Source organism: Pelodiscus sinensis, unplaced genomic scaffold (assembly GCF_049634645.1).
Source record: "Pelodiscus sinensis isolate JC-2024 unplaced genomic scaffold, ASM4963464v1 ctg155, whole genome shotgun sequence".
Taxonomy (NCBI): domain Eukaryota; kingdom Metazoa; phylum Chordata; order Testudines; family Trionychidae; genus Pelodiscus; species Pelodiscus sinensis.
Window position 1 is genome coordinate 119,778 of NW_027465812.1, and position 18,669 is coordinate 138,446.

The window sequence follows — 18,669 nt, forward strand, 5'->3', positions numbered from 1 at the left end:
GTCAGTATGACCCCTGCTGAGACCTGGATGTTAAGTCTGGTCTTTGTAAAGAGGTACGTGCTTGAGCACAGGTATACAAAAGGAGGGGACAGGTGAAACTGGTTTGAACCTGTTGTAAGGCCTGCAAAAGGACTGTGAGGGGACAAATGATGATTGGAGGGAATTTGGTGCAAAGGGGCATGACCTGTATATGCAACTGTAAGTGGTCAGTAAAAGGGGGGTAATTACCATGTAAGAAAGTACAAAAGACCTTGCCTTTTGTTTGGGCATTTGCAGAAACTTTGCAGAAACTTTTTTTCTCCTGAGTATCCTGGATGTTTTTGCCCTGGAATGCATTCCCGAATAAAGCTGGTTGCTTAAGAAGGGTGTCTGGAATTGATTTGGTAGGGGTTTTGGGCCCCCATCCAAACCCTCGGATTAAATTCTCCGTCAGTATATAGGCATCTAAGATACTGATTTGATCTTGCCTCCCTGTTGTGCCCTGACCCTCCTTTCTCCTTGCCATTATAGGCCGTAGTCCCCCCATTTCCAACCCATCTCCCAGTCCCACACATTCAGCACTTACCTGTGGGCTTTGCTCACCTGTCCCCGTCGAACCTAGTTTAAAGCCCTCCTCACAAAGTTAGCCATAATTCGTTGGACAAAAGTCAACATGGTTTCTGTAAAGGGAAATCCTGTCTTACTAATCTATTAGAGTTCTTTGAAGGGGTTAACAAACATGCGGCCAAGGGGGATCCAGTAGATATAGTATACTTAGATTTTCAGAAAGCCTTTGACAAGGTCCCTCACCAAAGGCTCTTGTGTAAATTACATGGCCATGGGATAAGAGGGAAGGTCCTTTCATGGATTGAAAACTGGTTAAAAGACAGGAAACAAAGGGTAGGAATAAATGGTAAATTTTCAGAATGGAGAGGGGTAACTAGTGATGTACCCCAAGGGTCAGTCCTGGGTCCAATCCTTTTCAACTTATTCATAAATGATCTGGAGAAAGGGCTAAGCAGTGAGGTGGTAAAGTTTGCAGATGATACCAAACTGTTTAGGATAGTCAAGACAGAAGCAGACTGTGAGGGACTCCAAGAAGATCTCACCAAACTGAGTGATTGGGCAACAAAATGGCAAATGAAATTTAATGTGGATAAGTGTAAAGTAATGCACATAGGGAAAAATAACCCCAACTATACCTACAGTATGATGGGGGCTAATTTGGCTACGACAAATCAGGAAAGAGATCTTGGAGTTATCGTGGACAGTTCTCTGAAAACTTCCACACAGTGTGCAGCGGCGGTCAAAAAGGCAAATAGGATGCTAGGAATTATTAAGAAAGGGATAGAAAATAAGACCCAGAATCTCTTACTGCCCCTGTATAAAACTATGGTACGCCCACATCTTGAATACTGTGTACAGATGTGGTCTCCTCACCTCAAAAAAGATATTTTGGCCTTGGAAAGGGTTCAGAAAAGGGCAACTAAAATGATTAGGGGTTTGGAACGGGTCCCATATGAGGAGAGGTTAAAGCGACTGGCACTTTTCAGTTTAGAAAAGAGGAGACCGAGGGGGGATATGATAGAGGTCTATAAACTCATGAGTGGTGTGGAGAGGGCGGATAAAGAAAAGTTATTTATTAGTTCCCATAATAGAAGAACTCGAGGACACCAAATGAAATTAATGGGTAGCAGGTTTAAAACTAATAAAAGAAAGTTCTTCTTCACACAGCACGTAGTCAACCTGTGGAACTCCTTGCCAGAGGAGGCTGTGAAGGCTAGGACTATAACAGAGTTTAAAGAGAAGCTAGATAATTTCATGGAGGTTAGGTCCATAAAAGGCTATTAGCCAGGGGATAAAATGGTGTCCTTGACCGGTGAGTCTGCATCCCGGGTACTGGTGGGGAGATGGCCTACGCCCGACTCCTGAAGACAGAGCTGGTGGGGCTGTGCAGAGAGAGCGTCCTGCCCGTGAGGAATGCAACCAAGGCCCAGCTGATTGCCCAGCTGGAAGAGACTGACCCGTCCAAGGGCCTGGATCCTGTCCCAGCGGGGAGCAGCCCGACCTCCCTGGGAGCGTCTCAGACTCGGAGAGGGGGCAGAGCACCGGAGCCCGCTGGAGAGATGGGATGGCCTCCCAGGGAAGCCCTGCAAGCCATAGTCTGTCCAGGGCAGGGTCTAGCCAGCAGAGCTCCAGCGGCTGCAGATCAGGCTGCGGATGAAGGAATTGGAAGTAGAGGACCGAGAGAAGCAGCGACAGCATGAGCTGGCCATGGCAGAGCAGAGAAGTGGTGGGGCCACGGCTGTGCAGAGTGGGCAGGGGCCCCAGGTTCTTGGGGTGGCCAGACGCTTGGAGAGGCTCGTGGCGGCCCAACTGAAGGACATGGGCGACATAGACGGGTTCCTCAGCTCCTTTGAGAGGGCCTGTGGACTGCAACGGGTCCCCCCAGCTGACTGGCTGCAGGAGCTCGTCCCCGCACTGAGCCAGGAAGCGGCCGGAGTGCTCAGTCAGCTGGAGGACCTACAGCCAGGGGATTACCACCGAGTCAAGGAGGCCCTGCTGCACAAGTTCGGGCTGACCCCCGAGATGTACAGGAAGAAGTTCCGGGGGGTACAGAAAGAGCCACGGGAGACCTATGTGGATCTGGCCTCCCGCCTGGCGCAATACTGCCGCAAGTGGGTGTCTGGAGTCGGAGCCCAGACCGCAGAGGAGCTGCTCAAGCTGGTCATGATGGAGCAGTTCTATGAAGCGTGCCCACCCAAACTGAGGCTGTGGCTCAAGGACCAGAGACCAGAGAACCCCCAGGAGGCCGGGAGGCTGGCGGAGGAGTTCACGGAGAGCCGGTCCGGGTGTGAACGGGAGTCCACAAGAGAGAGAAGCACGAGGAGATCGATTCCTGGCTGAGTGACAGAGAGAGTCACCGATGAGATGAGCCCAAGTGACCAGGACCAACCATCTGCACCCCAGAGAACCAGCCTGGACCTGGGCAAAGCCAACCCAAAGGGGGCCACAGAACCTAACTTGCCATCGCTGCGAGGCTATGACCCGAGGCTTGCTAGGATTAACTGGATGTGGCTGGGGGAAGGGCAGGCTGCTCCAGAGGCAGGGGCTGGCAGGAAAACCCCAGCTCAGAGTGGGGGGAAGGACGCTCAGTGCACCTCCCCTGGGAGGTCTGACCCTTGGGAGGTGGATTTCTCCGTGTACCAGATGGGGGCAGGACGGCCCCTGCAGGTGGATGGCAGGGAAGTGATGGGCTATTGGGACACAGGGGCGGATGATCCAACATAGTGGCCCCAGAGCGGGTACTACCCCACACCCAGCTGACCCTGAAGGGCATAGACGGGTCCCCGTTTAAGGTGCCTGTAGCCCGGGTGCATCTGAAATGGGGGGCCAAGGAAGGTCTCAAGGAAGTGGGGGTGCACCCACACTTGCCCACAGAGGTGCTGATGGGGAATGACCCAGAGGAGTGGCCCCAGGAATCCCAGCAGGCTCTAGTCACTGCCCAGAGCCAGAGCCAGCGAGAGCTGGCAACCTGGATCCAGGGAAGGACTCCCGGGAGGGTCCTCAGGGCCCCATCCCAGCAGACACAGGGTCCGACCTGGCTGGGACTCTGGACGTAGGCCAGGGCAGGGAACAAGTCCCAATCCCTGCCCCAGTGGCTGAATTCTAGGCCGCGGTGAAGGCAGACCCCTCCTTACAGGTGCTGAGGGACTGGGCTGGCCTTGGCACGGCCCAGGCCCCGGGGAAAGGCTGCCAGGGGATATTCCTATGGGAGAAGGGATACTTTTACCAGGAATGGCTTCCCCCAGGAAGGTGGGGGGATGGGGATTCCAGAGGCAGCTGGTGGTCCCCCAAAGGTATCGCCGCAAGCTGCTGCACCTGGCCCATGACACTCCCCTCTCGGTACACTAGGGAATCTGATGCACCCGGCTGAGGCTGCTCCAACACTTCTACTGGCCGGGGGTATTTGCGGCCGTGCAGCGGCACTGCCGGGCCTGTGACTCCTGCCAGAGGGTGGGGGAGGCCCAAGAGAGAAGGAGAGCGGCTTTGAGGCCCCAACCCCGTATAGAGGAGTGGTGCTGGAAGGCAGTAATAGAGATAGTGGGGCCTGTTGGGCTGACCTGGCCAGGGAACAAATACATCTTGGTGGCAATGGAATTAGCAACCAACTGCCCCAAGGCCGTGGCTCTGCCCTGTATTGAGGCAGACACGGTGGCAGACGCTGCTGGCCCTTTTCAGCAGGGGGGTTCCCCCAGGAGTCCTCAGGGACCAGGGGTCCCACTTCATGTCGGCCCCGCTCCGGGGCTTGTGGGAGACGCACGGGGCCCGGCTCACGTGGACCCCAGCGTAGGGCGCCCGGCCCAGCGGGCTGGTGGGGAGGTTCCAGGGGACCCTGAAGAGGGTGCTGGAGGCCTTTATGCTCTGGCACCCGCAGGACTGGGGCGAGTACCTGCCCCCCTGCTGCCTGCACATGGGGAGGCGTCCCAATGGTCTGCCTGGCTTTCCCGGACCGAGACGGGGTGCAGAAGGACCCCCTGGGCTCGCTGAGAGAGTTATGGGAGGGGAAGACCTCCCCGGATGGAGCGTTGTGGGTGAAGACACCCTGGCTTTCTGGGAAAGGCTCGCTGATCTCATGGGCCCAGCCAGAGAGACCCTGGCCAGAGATCAAGGGCAGTGGAAGGGCTGGTCCGGCCACAGAGGATAGTCCCGTGTCGGTCCCCCCAGAGCTGTACAGCAACTGGACGGGGGGAGCCGATTCCTGCAGGGCATCGCCGCAACCAGCCCGAGCCAAGGGGAGCGCCAGTGTCCCCATGGCAGGTCTCCAGGCAGTGGACTCGAACTTCCCTAGGCCACAAGCAGAGTGACCCTGCTCAGTTCGCTTTTGGAGTGGGGAGAACTGTGACGTAGTGGGGGTATCGGGCTGGTTGCTGGCTGGGGCTGTGGGTGACCCCCACTGGCTGCTGCTTGTACCACGGCCCAGCCGAGTAGCTGATGGGTCAGGAAGATGACCTGTTCAACCGGTTACCTCCCAGGGAGAGGAACGAAGGGAGGAAGGCGGAGTGCAGCCCTGGCTGGGGGGCAGGGCTGGAGGAGAGTTTTAGTTTCTGTCTGGGATCATGGAGGAAGCAGCCTGAGCAAGAGGCTGGGATTTAGGGGCCCAGGCTCCCCCATCTCAAGGGGGGCTGAGGCACCCTAGGCCTGCCCTGGAACCAGATTCCATCTGTGCTGGGCTGTACCCTGGAGAAGCAATAAACTCCCTCTGTTCTACTGGCTGGGGGAGTCTGTTCGTGCCACTCCGGGGGTGCAGGAGTCGGGGGAACCCCAGCGCGCCGTCACAGCAAGTCGTGCCTGACCAATCTGATTAGCTTCTATGATGAGGTAACTGGCTCTGTGGATATGGGAAAGTCAGTGGATGTGATAGACCTTGACTTTAGCAAGGCTTTTGATACGGTCTCCCACAATATTCTTGCCAGCAACTTAAGGAAGTATGGCTTGGATAAATAGACTGTAAGATGGTAAAAAACCTGGCTAGACTGTCAGGATGAGCAGGTATTTTTTAACAGCTCGATGTCAGGATGGGGGTTGGTTTCTAGCGGAGTGCCCCAAGGATTGGTTCTGGAGCTGGTTTGTTCAACATCTTTATCAATGACCTGGATGAGGGGATGGATTGCACCCTCAGCAAGTTTGCAGATGACACTAAGCTAGGGGGAGAGGCAGATACATTGGAGGGCAGGGAGAGGGTCCTGAGAGTCCTTGACCGATTAGAGGATTGGGGGAAAAGAAATCTGACAAGGTTCAACAAGTCCTGCCCTTGGGACGGAAGAATCCCAAGCATTGGTACAGGCTGGAGACCGACGGGCTAAGTAGCAGTTCTGCAGAAAAGGACCTGGGGGTTACAGTGGATGAGAAGCTGGATATGAGTCAACAGGGCGCCCTTGTAGCCAAGAAGGCGAATGGCATATTAGATTGCATTAGGAGGAGCATGGCCAGCAGATCCAGAGAAGTGATTAATCCCCTTTATTCGGCTCTGGTGAGGCCACATCTGGAGTATTGTGTCCAGTTCTGGGCCCCCCACTACAGAAGGGATGTGGACGCATTGGAGAGGGTCCAGCAGAGGGCAACCAAAATGCTGAGGGGGCTGGAGCACATGACCTACGAGGAGAGGCTGAGGGATTTGGGTCTGTTTAGTCTGCAGAAGAGAAGAGTGAGGGGGGATTTGAGAGCAGCCTTCTCCCAAGCAATACAAGCTGTCCATGGGCCAAGCTCCAAAGACCAATGGTTTTACATTCCCAGGATGGCTCTACCCTCTTCAAGGACAATGCGGCCATTACACAATGCTGGAAGGGGCACGTTGAGAGCCTACTGAATCACAGCCTCTGAAATACCATCGTGCCCATTCCACACCACCCAGCACCGGAACACCTTGCTGGTCCTCCGACTGCGGAAGAAGTCCAGCGCGCTATCACTGAAGAAGAAAAAAATCACAGGACAGCTCCCCCGGACAGCATCCCCACTGAGGCTATTTAAAGCGGGTGGGACAATGTTTCAGTGCAAACGTTGCCAAACCTGCTCACTGAGAAGAAATCCACCTGACTTTAGGAACACAAATCTAGAGAAGTGATTATTCCCCTTTATTCGGCTGTGGGGAGGCCACATCTGGAGTATTGTGTCCACTTCTGGGCCCCCCACTACAGAAGGGATGTGGACGCATTGGAGAGGGGCCAGTGGAGGGCGACCAAAATGATGAGGGGGCTGGAGCATATGACTTATGAGGAGAGGCTGAGGGACTTGGGCTTGTTTGGTTTGCAGAAGAGAAGAAATAGGGAGAGGATTTGAGAGCAGCCTTCAACTCCCTGAAGGGAGGTTCCAAAGAGGCTGGAGAGAGGCTGTTCTCAGTGGTGACAGATGGCGGAACAAGGAGCAATGGGCTCAAGTTGTAGTGGGAGAGGTCCAGGTTGGATATTAGGAAAACTCTTTCCCTAGGAGGGTGGTGAAGCACTGGGATGGGTTACCTAGGGAAGTAGTGGAGTCTCCATCCCTAGAGGTGTTTAAGTCTCGGCTTGACACAGCCCTGGCCGGGTTGATTTAATTGGGATTGGTCCTGCCTAGGGCAGGGGGCTCACTTGCTTAGATAGCTACAGACGTGTATAGATTAGCCATTGGTTTGATTGTTGTTTCTAGCAAAGTGATTTGGCTGAAACGCAAGAGGCCCACGGGCAATATCCTGTATGTTGAGCTAAGGCAAGTTAGTAGTTTTGTCTGGTACCTTTCACCCAGATGGGGAAGGACGACCTGCATGTGTTCAGGCCCTTTCCCCTGGATAAATGGTGGTAAGAGAGAGCCACTCTTCATGCTGTTTTCCTGCTGGTAGCTAGCGCAGGGGATTTTTATAGGGGGAAATGGCAGCACGCCACCTTTGAGAATACAACGGCAAAGCAGCTAGCACTGGCTCACATAGACGCCCACACGCACCCCTACACATGCACTGGTTTGCCCATTGATGTTATATTTATTAGTTTATGGTTTGTGGCCAACCAGACTGATTACAGGCGGAGGAGCGGGGGTTTGTTGGTCTGGACCGATGCTTTAGTTTTGGCAGGACATTTTTAAAAATCCTGGCAAAGCAGTTTTTTAAAATTGGGATTAAAAGTTGTGCGTTATTATGCTTTTTTTGCTGGATGTTATTTTTTGTTTTGCTATGCTAAGCTGGTTTTGATGACCAATATTTTGTTTTAATTGGTAAATGCTTACATTTTTTAAAAGAACATTTATTTTTTAACCCATACATTTTTTACTTATATAAAATGGTGCATTTTTAGTTACAGAGAAGCATTTTTTGTTACGAAGACTTTATTTTTGCCTCAAACAGTGATAGACACAATAGTCTGGCTGGGGCAGCATTACCAATGGGAAGGGAAAAGGCCTTTCTGCTTTAGGAAAGGGGGCTGGCAGGGTACACTGAGGCATGCCACTTTGTATAAAGCTACATTTTGGCTACATGGCTACATTAGCCCCCTTTTGATCCATTGTCAGGGGGTACACCCCTGACGGGGGCTGCTGACCCCCTTATACTGACCCGCGTCTCAGTCCAGGCCTATACCGCACCCCAAAGTCCCCAAAAGTCCAGGCCCCTCTATCAGGGGATATACGGTATCAAAGGCCTAGTCCCTCTGAGGCACCTCTCCTGGCCCCAAGCCTGGTTATCCGGGGGGGGCCTGCGTGGTGGGGGGACCCGGGCCCTCCCTCTCCACCGGGTCCCAGCCCAGGGCCCTTCAGGCAGGGTCTATGGCTCCTGCCGGCTCGGCGGGGGATCCGGCCGATACGCACCGAGCCAAACTTTGTATCCCCTGCCCTGGGCTGCTCCCTCCCGCGCCCCGGTTCCCCTGGGGCCCACTGGCCTCCGAGGCAGGACCTGCTGGGGCTGTGGGTACGCTCCGGCCTCCCGGGGTCGGGGGCTGCTTCCTCAGTGTCAGGGTCCAGCACTGGCAGCAACTCTGGTCCCAGTGGCTGCAAAAACACTGGCCTGCTCCCTCACCCAGCTGTTTGTTTGCCTGCTGGGCTCCCTCTGCCTTTATACCTGGCCTCTGTTGGGAGCTACTCCCGGCCCTGCAATGCGGGGCCTGTTCGCCCCATCACACCCCTCAAGAACAATTCTTTAGTGGGTCGCAGTTGTCTTAAGCTATGTCTACACTCGTGGGTTCTTGTGTAAGAATATGTTGCGCAAGGGAGCTTTTGCACAAGAGCGCCCATGGCAGTGTGCACGCTCTCTTGCACAAGAAAGCTCTGATGGCCATTTTAGCCATAGGGGTTTCTTGTGCAAGAAATTCATGTTGCCTGTCCACACTGCCCTCTTGTGGAAGAGCTCTTGTGCAAGAGGGCTCATTCCTCGCGGGGGGAGGAACAACTCTTCCGGAAGAAGCCCTGTTTTCCGACGCTGTAGCGTAAATGTACTTGTGCAAGAATGCGCGTGCAGTGTAGACGCTCTGCAAGTTTTTGCGCAAGAAGCCTGCAGTGTAGATGTAGCCTTAGAGTCGAGAGACTCGGAAGCAATTTGGGCTTGTGGTTATAATGTAATACACATCTCATGTATTTAACAGTACACAGTATTAAATATAAAATAATACCAATACAATTAACAATGGATAAAACATAACAGATAATATGCTTTTAGAAGTTGGGGAACAGCTTGTAAAAATGTTGTACCAGGGAGAGGCTGCTTTTTTTTTTAGATGTAGTAATTTTTAATATATTTTATTAGCCTGTAATATTTAAATAACACTTTTTTAATTTTTTGTCTGTGTTGTAAAGACTGGCTTACTTTTGCTTTTGTTAGTAAGCCATTAGTCCAATTATGCTAGTTTTGGGTAAGAGCAATAAAGAAATGTACCAAAGTGGTAGTTGTAGTTTTAACATTTGGTAAGTACTAAGTGTGGCTGTTAGGATACAGCACAGCGGCGTTACATTTATATCTATTTACTGATGACTGGCTAGTATTTGTGTTTTATAAATTTTTTTAGGATGTAACAGTTTAAAATATGAATGGAAATCAGTCCTGAGAGCCAGGGCGCAATGATGCGGCAAAGAAGCAGTTTGCTAAATTAAGAAGAGAAGAATTTGGAAATGGCTTCCATCTTCTGTGTTTCTTGTGTCATATCTGCCACTCGCAGGGCCCTAGCGCCTGTGCTGCTGTTCATGTTGCGGGAGTGAATTGTTAGTTACCAGGATTGCTCGTTTGCCTTTATTACAGCCCACCCTGGAGAGTTAAAGGAAGAATTCATTTTTGAATAACCTTTAGTTGTTTTAAATTATGGGCAGTTTTTATTAATTGAGATTTTGCTTTTTTGGGGATAGGGATACTGGCTTAGTGGGGGTCCCAATTGTTTACAATTGTAATACAAGCTTTTATTTTTTCACAATGGGGAATTTTAAGCCCCTTTTGCACCTTGCTGGACCATGATATTTGCAGCTGTTGGTTCCCCTTTCCTTAAAGGGATTTGTTAATTTGGGAGGAGGAGGAGGAAGGAGAAGAGCACTTGGTTTTAGAACACCAACTACTTTTTTTCCATAGATAGTATTTGGAGCCTTCAGACTTTTTCAATAAGCTTTTCATGGGTGCTTCATTTTCTTTTCCTTTTCCTTTTCCTTTTTTCCTTTATTTTCTTTTCTTTCTGCTGCATTAACACTTTTAAGCTATACTGTCACATTACCGAATTGGAGGGAAGCAGCCAGATCGCTGCTGCACCCCTGGGGGGGGGTGTTGGCCCCAGAAATTGGTGTGGGGGGAGCCATGTGGGGTATTGAATGGGAGCTTATTGTTTGCTGATCTTATGTACGCTATTTATGTGAGTGTATAATGTCTGTGTGTGTAGGTAGGAATCTGTAATCTGTGTGGAAGCTGAATATTTCTGTGAATGTGGTTAAGCATGGCTATGGACAGGCTGAGTAGCGAAGCCCTGTGGGACAATGGCACTTGATGGGCCAAAGACACACCCAAAGAATGGGGGCTGACACCTGAGAGCAGCCAGCAGGAAACACAGAGATTGGCCTCTGACCAGGTGACTTGCTGCATACAAGAAGAGGCCAGGAAGGGGATAAAAGAGGCCATGTGGTCGATGCCATTTTGTTCTCAGCTCAGCACTTCATCCCAGAGGCAGCACTGCAGGGATCGAAGAGCCCGGAAGACCTGTGAACCCATCCTGATCGTAGGATGTGCAATAAGGACTTTTAAACCAGCAGCTGTAACATCTCTGCTAGAGCCTGCATCGAGGACTGGGAGATTCGGTGCATGTAACGTACTGATCTTTAACCACCTCACTCTCAGGCTTTTCTTTCTTGTGATAATAAACCTTTAGTTGTTAGATGCTAAAGGATTGGCCCAGCGTGATTTGTGGGTAAGGTCCAGAGGGTAAATTGACCAGGGATCTGTGGCTGGTTTCTTGGAACCGGACAGAACTTGTTCGGGGTAGGTGGGATTGGGTGCTAGGACCCCCCCACCCGTGTATAGGCCTGGGGCCATCTGGGGCACGGATATTGCTGGGGTGTCGGGGGGTTTTGCTCGTGATGCTTCAGGCAGGCAGCTGAAGCGCTCTGTGGGACTGGTGTGTGGCCTGTTTGGAGAGGTCGCCAGTCGGGGGCTGTAAGGAGCCCCGGATTTGAGCAATTCACCCTGAGCGGATGCCCTCAGCGGTGCCCAGACACGGCCCGGTCCGTCACAGTGGCGTAGTCGGCAGGATCCACAGATCTTGGTCAATTGAGCTTTGGGATCAGGACCCCACGCTGTCTAAATTTGATTTTTGGTGTTGAGAGTTTGGTTGGGTAAAGGGCAGCCGAAATGAGTCAGTGCCAGTATGAGAGCCTAAGTAGAGAGGCTCTGAAGTATTTGTGCTCGGGGAGAGGCATTGCCTTTAGGAAAAGGGCCTCTAAACTAGATCTGGTAGTGTTGTTACTAACCAGAGATGTGGATGAAAAGGAGCATAAGCGAGCCAAGGAGGCTGCTGAAAGAAGGCAGAAGGCAGATGAAGAAATTGCTAAGAGAAGGCAGGAGATGGATCGGGAACTTGAGATGAGAAAAGCAGAACATGCAGAGGGAAGAGGCAGAGCATGCAAAGAAGATGGCCCTAGCCAAGGAGGAAAATGCTAGACTTGACCTCCAGCTTAAGAGACTAAAAGAACAAGAGAGACTGTATCCTCCTGAAGGTTCAATGTATAACTCTGTGGGTATGCGGTGTTCTTATGATATGGCAGACGTATTGTGCCCAGCTGATGTGATGACCCAACCCCAAAGCATGTGTGAATGCAAACCTTTTGTGTTACCTGTAGCTAACAGGGAGGTTTGGGAAGGGGGTGCATGTGGGTATGGAAAGCTTCCTGGAGCAGGTCAGTCTTACTGTAACCAAGGGGAAAGTGTCTCTATATGTGAGCCTGTGGGTGAGGGCCCGTCTGATGCCTCAGAGGTGAGGCTGGAATCAGAACCAGGGCAGGAAGAGCCCAGAAGTCAGGGAAATGTTTCTCTGGGGCAGTCTGGAGGGGCTGGCCAGAGTGAAGTTTTAGTTGAGGAGCTGGTGGCTGGTGAGGTTTGTGAAATTGAACCTGCACAAGCTGAAATTGAGTTGTGTGAAGAAGCACAGTGTGTGCAAGCTGGCAATTTGGCTGGTGGAAGTAGCAAGGGGGCAGTAAAGGAAGGTGTCTCAGTGGCTAGCTGTATGCCTGAGATTAGCCAGGGGTATTGGGACGAGGGAGAAACTGTCTCTGGTTGTCTGGCTGTGTGTGGGGAAGAGTTTCTTCCTGTGTCTGAGGAAGGTGCCCCACAGCCTCTGATGGCTGAGAGCAGGGCTGTTGTCCCAGAGTTGGGTCTGGATACAGAGAAGGCCCAGAAAGGGGGTGGCTCTAGGTTTGTGTCTGCTGGGGAGAAGGATGAGGTGACTCAGGTAGATCCAGTCAATGTTTTGCCAGAACCCCAGAGATCAGACAGTGGTGACCCTGATATTGTGCCTGATGCTGCTGTGTTGCTGGAAGAGGGGGGAGCAACTCTATGGGACCAGGGTGACCCCTTAGCCCAGGCACAAGGAGAGATTGAGGGCATGTTAACTCTGGTGCCTAATGATGGTGTGGACGTTTACAGCCATCTAGAGAGTTGCACAGGGAGTGAAGGTGCTTCTGACCCTGTCTCTTGTGGGTCTGTCTGTGTGCCTGAGGGGGGATTGTCTGTGAATCCACCAGAGGGGCCAGAGATGACTCAGGGAGTTAGGGAATTGCAGGAGGAGTTGGTTGTGGCTCAGCAAGGCAAGGCTGCTGCAGAGCCAGGGAAGGGTGAACTGCTGCTTAAGGAAGCTCATAGGGAGGAGAGTCCTGGCAGTGCTTGTAGCAAGCAGTTTGCAGTAACTGAGAGAGGTGACAGGGCCTTGCTGGGAGAAGGCATTCAGGAGAAAGCTCTGCCTGTAAAAGGCAGCAGCTTCTTGTGTGAGGCCCTTGTTTTGGTGCCTGACAGACAGAATTTGTCTGTTGGCAGTGACTCCACTGACTTGGGTTTAGGGAAACCCGGCGTGGATGGTGGTGGAGAAGTCTCGGAGGGACTGAGGGTTGTTCCAGATGAGGCAGGAACAGCCAGAGAACTGGAGCAGGCTGCTAACCCAGGGTATGTCTACACTACCCCGCTAGTTCGAACTAGCGGGGTAATGTATGCATACCGCACTTGCTAATGAAGCCCGGGATTTGAATTTCCCGGGCTTCATTAGCATAAGCGGGGAGCCGCCATTTTTAAATCCCCGCTGCTTCGAACCCCGTGTAGCGCGGCTACACGGGGCTCGAACTAGGTAGTTCGGACTAGGGTCCTATTCCGAACTACCGTTACTCCTCGTTTCACGTGAAACGAGGAGTAACGGTAGTTCGGAATAGGACCCTAGTCCGAACTACCTAGTTCGAGCCCCGTGTAGCCGCGCTACACGGGGTTCGAAGCAGCGGGGATTTAAAAATGGCGGCTCCCCGCTTATGCTAATGAAGCCCGGGAAATTCAAATCCCGGGCTTCATTAGCAAGTGCGGTATGCATACATTACCCTCCTAGTTCGAACTAGGAGGGTAGTGTAGACATACCCCCAGTGACTGTGGGTGACCAGCTTGCTGGGAAGTCAGTGTGTGTGGGACAGGATTGTTCCCAGGTGAAGGAGGAGAGTGGGAAGTTAGTGTCTCAGATTCAGGAGAAGGGCTGGGTAGCTAAGTATGCAGAGCAGAACAGCTGTGTGGTCACTCTCCCTGGGATGCAGGAGATGGCAGTTATGCTCCCATCTCTGGACACTGTGGACACTCATAGTCTATCAGGGAGGTTGATACCTGGTTCCATGTGGAAACAGAGGTTAGAGAGGGACAGAGGAGAGACTTGGGAGTCTACAGCTTACTGCTGTTACCCCACTGAGTGGGGGAAGGGGGAGAATTCCAGGGCCATTGTGAGCCAGGGAGTCACGCCCAGCCAGCCCTTTGTCTGGGTCAGGCCAGAGGTTTCAGGCCTGGAGCCCAGAGGACAAGGGGGAGGGGCAGGACTTGTTTTGGCCAAGAAGATTGGCAGTTTAAACCTGAAGGGCCAAAACTGCAATGGTGTGGGGCCAGAGAAGGGGCCTGACGGAGAATTTCAGTATACACCTGGCATAGGATTGTTCTTGTTACTGATGTTAATTCTTGTAACCAATGGATTATTGTTGCAGAGAATTGTAACGGTATACAGTGTGCATGAGTTTATGAAAATACCATGTAATCTGTCTGGAGATGTACCAAACGACAGACGGTATGTAAGGGGACATTGTGATGTTGCTAGTTCATGGTTAATGCTTGTAACTAGTCTTGGAACGTTTTACAGGACAAAAAGGGTTCCAGCCAGAAGGTCCTGTCTGAAAAGGGAAACTGAGGCACGCCACCATTTTATTTTCGTGGCTAAGTGCAAAAATGCCTACACAATTTGGGGTGAGAATACCCACATTCACACAATGTTAATTGTTGTTCAGAGAGTTGCCAGAGCTGGCCTGGATAAATTTGCTATTTTCTTCAGCTCGGGGCAAAATCACCTGACACACTTATGGATCATGCCGCAGAAGCAGATCCAAGTAGCTGTGGTTTTTACCAAGTTCTACCTTGGGTTGGTGAGACAGTGCAAGGACATAATTGTCAATAGGGCAGACCTTGCAATAATGAAGCCTGGGTTCTCATACTGACATTCAGCTCTGTACTGTTGTTTCTGCCATTGGGTAGAACATGTGATGACCCAGAGCCAAAGCATGGGGAGGCCTGAGATGCCCTCAGTGATGTCACTGGCATCACTTCCTGCATCAATTTTGCGTTGGGGGTGTCACGTTACCGAATTGGAGGGGAGCAGCCAGATTGCTGCTGCACCCCTAGGTGGGGGTGCTGGCCCCAGAAATTGGTATAAAAGGGAGCCATGTGGGGTATTGAATGGGAGCTTATTGTTTGCTGATCCTGTGTACGCTATTTATGTGAGTGTATAATGTCTGTGTGTGTAGGTAGGAATCTGTAATCTGTGTGGAAGCTGAATATTTCTGTGAATGTGGTTAAGCATGGCTATGGACAGGCTGAGTAGCCAGGCCCTGTGGGACAATGGCACTTGATGGGCCAAGGACACACCCAAAGAATGGGGGCTGTCATCTGAGAGCAGCCAGCAGGGAACACAGAGATTGGCCTCTGACCAGGTGACTTGCTGCATACAAGAAGAGGCCAGGAAGGAGGGATAAAGAGGCCATGTGGTCGATGCCATTTTGTTCTCAGCTCAGCACTTCATCCCAGAGGCAGCACTGCAGGGATCGAAGAGCCCGGAAGACCTGTGAACCCATCCTGATCGTAGGATGTGCAACTACGACTTTTAAACCAGCAGCTGTAACATCTCTGCTAGAGCCTGCATCGAGAACTGGGAGATTCGGTGCATGTAACGTACTGTACTTTAACAACCTCACTCTCAGGCTTTTCTTTCTTGTAATAATAAACCTTTAGATGTTAGATGCTAAAGGATTGGCCCAGCGTGATTTGTGGGTAAGGTCCAGAGGGTAAATTGACCAGGAATCTGTGGCTGGTTTCTTGGAACCAGACAGAACTTGTTCGGGGTAGGTGGGATTGGGTGCTAGGACCCCCCACCGGTGTGTGAGGCCCGGGGCCATCTGGGGCACGGATATTGCTGGGGTGTCGGAGGGGTTTTGCTCGTGAGGCTTCAGGCAGGCAGCTGAAGCGCTCTGTGGGACTGGTGTGTGGCCTGTTTGGAGAGGTCACCAGTCTGGGGGCTGTAAGGAGCCCCGGATTTGAGCAATTCGCCCTGAGCGGACGCCCTCAGCTGCGCCCAGACACGGCCCGGTCCGTCACATATACAGCGAGCCTTTTTGGAGATTTCAGCATGCTTAAAGGTTTTTTTTTCCCCAAAAGAAAATTATGTATTTTATACATAACAATGTAACGTCCACAATGTAAGTAACAGGGTTACTTGTGGACGTTACATTTATTCCAGTGTTAAACAGTAATATTAGCATTACATTTTTATTTACAAATAGGTGTTTTAAGTATTTTGTTATACTATGCCTTTTATTTAGATAATTTATTTTGGGGCCAATGTGCATTTAATACCTTTTTGAAATGTTTGCCAAGAGTTCAGTTATATTTCTGGGACTTGGACGTGTTAAAGGTCAGAGTACTATGCTTATAAGCAGACCCCCTTTTGTATGTGTAGATTTTAGCATTGTGAATACACAATTTTTTTAAACTTAGGGTTATTTTTTTTATTTTTAGTTTTGATTTTTGTGGAGGGTTACAATTTGAACTGATTTGATTTTAGATAGTTTATTTGGTGACCAGGCATATTTATTATTTGCAGCTCCTCTGTGCTTCCAGCTAGGTTATTTGCACCAACAGACCTTTTTTGGCTCACTAATAGATACAAAGTTCTTAGCAGCCTGGAGATTCTGTCTTAAAAAGGGACACAATGAACTTTCATCAGTTTTGATGACTTTTTACTTTGAAGTTTTGCTCCCACACACAATCTGAAAAAGAAAACACGACTCCTTGAGGCTCCTGGAGCCATGATAGGATATTATTTAATAGCATGTTTTATTGGCTGTTTTTCCTCCTTGGACAATCACAGAGTATATGTTACAGTTTAACTTTTAGAACCCGGCATTGGCATATTCAGTTGTACGTGAGGTGTAACTGTATTTTTATGCTTTTCGTACAGTGGCAGGCTGGTTACTTAGAGCCACCTCAAGGCTCAGGGGTTTGAATTTTGACTTTTTTAGCTTTTATTTGCTATTATCTCTATACGGGTGACCCCCAACTTGTGACCCCCCTGCATTTATGGCCACTCTGGAGCTGTGGGGACGCCTACCGCCCGCCCCCACCCCCAGCCAGCTCAGGGCACCATTCCCGCCCCACCGCGGTGTCACCTACCACCCTGCATAGCCCTTGGCCAGCCAGCTCAGGGCGTTGTTTGTGCCGCACTGTGGGGCCAGCTACTGCCCAGCAGAGCCCCCCGGCTCCAGGAGACAAAGTGGGCTAGGGACAGAACCCCCATTCATAGCATCGCCCTGTGGGCGATACGTGTTCGAGTTACGACGGGCCGACTTACCACGGTTCTCCAGGAACCAATGAGGCCGTAGGGGCGGGGTCGCCTGTATCTATTTCTAAATAAGTTTCTGGGGGTGACGGGGATGTCGTGTCACTCTGCGCCCTGCAGCCCCTCCCTCCCCCTCAGACACGTGGCCTCTCTCCACACCCATGCTCCGGGTTGTGGGGGGGCGCATGGCCTCCAGCTGGGCCGGCCACCCTGTGTCTTTGGCCTAGCCCAGCCCAACCTCCGTGGTGGCTGTGGGAGAGAGCTGGTTCTGCCAAGATGGGGGGGGGGAGGGAATGGGGTAGGGACACACACTCCCCCAATGGCAGCTGGGGGCAGAGAGCCAGGCCTGGCGAGGACGGGCAGGGGGTAGAGTCTTAGCCAGGAATCCCAGGTGCAAAGGGGGAGAGCTGGGGCTGGCCTTGCTCGGTGAGGCCTTGAACCGCCCTCCCACCTGGTGGCCGGGGGAGAGCCGAGGCTGCAGGGCAAGGGTGGGGGCAGGTTTGGAGCCAGGACTGGCACAGCCTGGCCTGCCGGGGGCTCAGCTGTGAGGGGCGGGGTAGCAGTGGGCTGGATTGGCAGCCACTTGCAGGGAGCGCTCCCTGGGGCATGTTGCTGAGGAGGGAGGGTGAGGGGCAAACCTCACAGGGACGAGGCGGGGGCATTTCGCCCAGGGCAGGACGGGCTTTGGGCCCCGTTGGCTGGCGGGATGGAGGCAGGGCAAGAACCGTCTGTCATACGGTCTGCGGCCAGGCCTGTGCAACAGGCTAATATCAGTGTAACTGCCCCTCGGGGGGGCGTCCTGAGCCCCCTCCCACTGCACCGAGCCACCCACAGCCCAGAGCAGCATGGAAAGGAGCCCATTGGCTCTCTCAGCCAAGGGAAACGAAAGCGACACGTGTGAGGAATGAAAGAGCAGCCTGTGGAATTGTCCGTACCCCCCCCCCCACCCTCAACCCCCCACCTCAGTCAGGAGGGGAGCGAGCCAGCCCTGAGCCAGGCTCCGCACTCACCAGATGCTGCTGCGCTTGTGCCCTGCCTGGCCGGTCACTGGGGGCTGCAGCGCGCTCGGCAGGCCGTCGGCCGGGAACGCTGGTGGCACGGTTGGAGCGGTCCGGTTTGCGGCTCGCTGGCTCCCAGGCTGCTGTGGGATCCTCCCTACGGCCTCCTCCCTTATGTAGAGCCTCCCCCTCCCCCGTGCACCGGCCTGGGACTCAGACCTTTCACTTTTGGTTTCTCAAAAAGTGTCTGGAAAGTCCCCAGTGGGCTGGTTACGATGAGGGCGGGGGAATTCCTCCAGTGGAGGTTTGGGGGAAACAGCCGGTCCTCTGGACGGGATTCACAGGCCCATCCCATTGGGGACAGTTCACCTGTCCCGGGGCGCAGCCAGGCCTCCGGGGGCTTGTGTCCAGCGCAGAGTTAGCTTCCGAGCTGGGCGACAAACGTCTCCCAAACTGTGGGCGAGTGAGGGAGGCCGGAATGGTTTGTGAGGCAGAGCTGAGTTTGCTGGGTGCTTCACTGGGGGGAGATACGTATCCACAAGGCCCGTGACGACTTTCTCGCAATGAACTGTTCGGCGCCTCGGTTGGGAATGAAT

General features: G+C 52.4%; 1 protein-coding gene across 3 annotated transcripts in view; it reads right to left on the minus strand.

Moving 5' to 3' along the window:
• The window catches only part of LOC102446540 (uncharacterized), a 35,535-nt gene extending 17,247 nt beyond the window's left edge, over window positions 1-18,288 (minus strand). Inside the window, exons 1-2 of one of the 3 annotated variants that reach the window (XM_075914488.1) lie at window positions 18,086-18,288; window positions 566-659 (exon numbers count right to left, since the gene is read on the minus strand). The gene's annotated coding sequence lies outside the window, so the exon portion shown is untranslated. Of the gene's footprint in view, window positions 1-565; window positions 6,919-18,085 lie in introns of those variants that run through there. The other 2 variants (XM_075914486.1, XM_075914487.1) reach the window with 2 other exon arrangements.
• Between the last annotated feature and the right edge of the window lie 381 nt (window positions 18,289-18,669).